Source organism: Morone saxatilis, unplaced genomic scaffold, assembly GCF_004916995.1.
Source record: "Morone saxatilis isolate NCDOM2014 unplaced genomic scaffold, NCSU_SB_2.0 Contig24, whole genome shotgun sequence".
Lineage (NCBI taxonomy): Eukaryota > Metazoa > Chordata > Actinopteri > Moronidae > Morone > Morone saxatilis.
In genome coordinates, this window is record NW_023339807.1 from 15,217,155 (window position 1) to 15,221,963 (window position 4,809).

General features: G+C 42.3%; 1 protein-coding gene across 3 annotated transcripts in view; it reads right to left on the reverse strand.

Annotated features, from left to right (window-relative positions):
- Positions 1-4,809, reverse strand: part of shc1 (SHC (Src homology 2 domain containing) transforming protein 1) — a 21,713-nt gene that overhangs the window by 15,626 nt on the left and 1,278 nt on the right. The gene's annotated exons all lie outside the window — the stretch shown is intronic.

The window sequence follows — 4,809 nt, forward strand, 5'->3', positions numbered from 1 at the left end:
ATGCAGTCAAATACAACAATCCTGCAAACATGGTGCAAAATAACGTTTTTGTCCACCAGCCAAATGGCTAGTGAATGTTCAAATTGCCACTCGACTCAACAGATTACCATTGTTTTTTAGCTAGTGAATGAAGCAAATCTGCCAGTTGCACATTTTACCAGTATTTGGCAGGTGCTTATTTTTGTGCCCCACCAGCAAATAATTCTACCTTCATGAAGGACATCATTTGATTTGTCTCCAAAATGACTATAAAGTTTAATCAGCACCTATCTAAAACAGTTTTAAACAACAGAACATTTTAACCTTCATGAAGGCAGGATTTATTGTAGGACTGTTGTATTAGAGTCCATTCATTTTAGCTAGATGTACCAAATAAACTGGCAACTGACTCATAAACAGTTCGTCATTCCAACCACAATACATTTTCATAAACAGGTCTGCACAATTACTCATGCATGATTACATGCTGCGGTGTTAGTGTTGCAGTTTCACAAGTACAGTCGTAAGTACCAACTTCGAGACCTCCGCGGGGGGAAAAACTTTTAAATGATAAAAGATACCAAATGTAGTAAAAATAGTTTTTTTCTCAAGGCATCAGTAGGGGTGCAACGATATAATGTATCACAGTGTATTGTTTCTTATAAGACTGCTTTGTTCAAAATCTGTTGAATAATGCTCCTGTTTTCTGCTGCTGCTGAGAAAAGCAGCTAAATGGGTCAGGCAAAGTTCCATTTTTTTATGTCAAAGTCTTAAACATCACAATTCAGTAGCTGAATTATAAAAAAATGAAAATAGAAAATTAGGGCACTTCTCAAGAAGGCCTTATTTCATGACGTATTGAAAATGAATTGAGCTTAGAATTGAGGGAATTATTACACCCCTACTAAAACTGCAGTCCAACTCATTTAGAGAATTTTGCTGTAATGACGCAGCCCTAAATTTAAACAGGAACAGAAACAATTCATTAAGTACAAGACCAGTATTTAACCCTCCTGAAGTGGGCCAAACAATGACTTCCAGAACAGTATTTTAACCTATCCTTTAAACCTCTCATCAGTCTCTCTACCGAACTGATTTACATATCAGACATGAGAGTTTTTACCTTTTTTTTATTTTGCCATCACATTGTGGTGAGAAGAAGCAACCCCTTTGCCACTGTGTCACAGTGTGTTTTTGATTAGCTGGTTGTATCATTTGAAGGTCTTACCATATATTCCATCGGCCAACACAGGCTGCCTGTGGGTCTGTAACGCTAAAAACACCAAAGTGCACATCAGCACACTGTACACGCACACACACACACACACAAAAACACACACACTCAAGGAGCCAATCACAGCACGCTCCAATGCCGCCCTTGCAGCTACTCGACTCCCAGCATGCTTTGCTCCCAGGATCAGCTGTGGAGAGGGTCATGGGACCTCCTTGATATAAACAACCCAGTTGATTAAGCACACAGAGACACAACATTGACATAAGACAGAGACAGAGCGAGACTGAGTTGGAGAAAGTAAAAGAAAGTGGGAGAAAGAGAGAACAAGAGTGATAGGAGAAAGGAAATAATCCAGTGTGCATGTTGAAACACACTCTGTGGAATGAAAGGAATTAACTGAAAGGACCACATGTGTAGGATGTTTGTGTCTCGGCTTGCCCAACACGAGTTAGTGAGTGTGCGTTCTATGCGTGAAGATGGAATAACTGTCGGTCGAAGCTGCAGCCAGTCAGTATTTATTAGATGAAACAGTCAGAGACGGACGAGACGGAGTTCTGGATCTAATGCACACGCTGTCGGGCCGCATCTGCTGTCTGCTCTTATACAGTGTGTGCGTGTGTAATCTGATTTTGACCTGCCTCACGCCTCACCCCCTTACGTACACTGGGCCAAAAAAAGATGAGCGTAGATGAGTAAACTGGCCTAGTCACTGACCTTTTTCCCTGCTGGACTATTGCCAGCCCAAGATGCTGTCTAACATCAGTTCACATTAAGGAGACAAGAGAGACAATGATGAAGATGATGAGTGCAGAGGGAACAGTGGGAGGGGACGTAACAAACCTCTATGACTGGAAAAGACGTTGCAAACGCGCACGGACGTACGGACGGCAAAATGGCAATCAAATTTTCAAAAATTAGGGCCGAGAGTGAACATTAGATTATCCAGGCATTCAGCGGGAGGCCTTTCTGCTGGTTTCAGAGCTCACCACGCACACAGCAAACATGTGAGCTGGCTATTTTGGGTTGCACCGCCAACCCCCCCCTTCCACCACCCCCTCTAACCACACTCCCACATCTCTATCTCCTTCCATCATTCCCTTCCTGCTGCCACTCTCTGTCTCTCTCTACTTACAACTTCCCCATTGCTATAACGGTTTATGTGTCATAGACAGTGTGTCATAACTAGTGGAGTTTCTTCACCGAAGTTCTCCATCAGGCTTTGATATGTGCCAATTGAGTGTGTACGTAGCAATGACATGGCAAAAGCTGTCAGGTCTTGTTTACATATTCTCTTATCAGATATCTCTTGATTCAAGTCATAACTTGCCATTTTTAAACCACATTTTAGCAAAGTTCCGCCATCTGTGTGGCTGCTTGTGTTGAAACATCACAAGCTGCTGTGTTTAAGAAGTTTGGTTTGTTTTGTGAACAAAAACGGGGGGGGGTTACGGTTTAAATAAAGTGTTAACATTCCTCAAAGTAAAGTGTATAAGAACTATTGTTTTGGGAAATTTACATTTCACAATCCCACCACAGTAGATCAAGGAGACCCCCTCGAGAACGCATGCCTCAAGTCTCATGTTCCACCTGACAGGTACTGAATTGACACCAGTATCAAAAAGCGTCAAATGACATCCAGACCTACTCTATTTATACATGAACTATTAACCAGGTTACCCTTTACCAGATTGAGGTGAACATTAACACAACTCAAAACGTGTCCCTGTTGAACGGAAGCGGTTCCATTGAGGGATACAACACTAATGTTATAAATGTTTGTAAAAGGTAAAAGAGATGTTTTTAAGTCCTTGGTCTGCAAACACAATCTATTTCAATCAAATGTAGATTTAATTGTTTTGTCACCGTGCATACTGCAAACACCATTTTGATTGTGTTATCTAATTTAAGTGTCTTGCAGAATCATTGCTTTTACATTTATTTTTAGCAAAACAGGTTTCCAAATGCCTTTTTTCCCCCCTCAGCTGCTCAAAAAACAGAGTTGGTTTAAATCACTTCCTTTTTATTGTTTATGCTATTAAAATACACCCTGCATGTTCAAAGTGGTAGTATGTCACTAGGTATTTGCAGAGTTGTTGAATATTTCAGTGAGTGTGACGATTTATTGCTCTCTGAAATAAAGCATAAGGAAGAACAATCTTGAGCAGTCATATCAGCTCTGTTAGGGACTGATGATGAAATGAGAATCTAACCTGCTCTAAAGTGACCTTTATGAGTAGAGGAACAACTTCAATCTCACACCCAACACATTAACCTAGGCCAGACATAGATGGAGGAGCCCTGATCTGCCACAAAAAGAGGTGACTTCTAAAAATGCCATCTCAGCTTTCTGCATAAAAACAGATCGACTGCGATAAAAGAATAAGAAACATTTCTCATCTCAAAGCACATGACACAACAGATTCATGCTGATACGCCGTACATGTCACAGCCAATATAACGATAAGAGCCTGTGACTACAGAATCCAAAAATACCAAGCTACTCTCGCTACTCGTTCGGAACATCACACAGGTTAGGATTTTGAATTGTCGAATTGCGGTTCATGCAGCGTACTGAACGCTGAGCATGCTGCACTCGACCTGAGCAGTGCAGGAGGAAATACGGCCGACGCTCCGTCCCATTGTGTAGAGTCAGAGACGGACAACCACATGCTACGACCTCGAAAACAAACTCCCACAGGTTGTTTCCAGAACACACTCACATGCGCACACGCCAGACGCAAACACACAGACAAACATACCCCCACACCGACAGACGGACAGATATAGAATACACATCAGACAAAGCTGCAGACAAACACATCCTCACATGAGCAGACACCCACACATTATGCCCTGTCAACAGTCTTGACACCGTGTTTTATCAGTAGCCAAGTTTCAAGTATCACAAAACTAATTCAAGGCTAATATCGGCGCTAACAATCACTGCTAACAAAAAAAAATCAAAGCTTATTTCTGAAATGACTGACTGTGTGTATGTCTGTGGGTGAAGTGTTCACTCTGACAGGTGTGTGCGCATGAGCACACACACCTGTCAGAGTGAAGCTGTAACAGCCACAAGTGTCACGCTGTGCCGTCAATCAGGACTGAAGCTTTCACTGGCGATTGATGCGGTTTGAGGAGAATTGGACAGATCCAATTTTAATCAAGTGGATTTTGGATTGTGGCAATGCTGTGATAGAGCGGCCGAGATGCTCCGCTTCGACTGACAGATTGTGTATCCGGCTGTCCTTCCGTTTGTGTTGTTTTTGTCCTTGTATATAGTGTGTGTGTTTGTCTGGCTCCTGACATGTGTCTAAATCTACCATTTTTCGGGTGCATCAGTTGTTGATTGGACCTTCTCTTCCCCTCCATTTCATCTGCGGAGATAACTTGCACCATATAATATCGTGTCAGGGGCTGCTGGTCTGAGCGGTGTGGCTGACCCTGATAAGAGCACTGAGCTCTTGGTTGCCTCAATCATCCCACATACCCTTGAGTCTGTTTCCATAATCGTCTGTCTGTCCTTCACCCGTTCATGGTGAACTTTAACTCTGTCACAGTGACCCCGTTTCAAGCATTGACAGTATATATATATA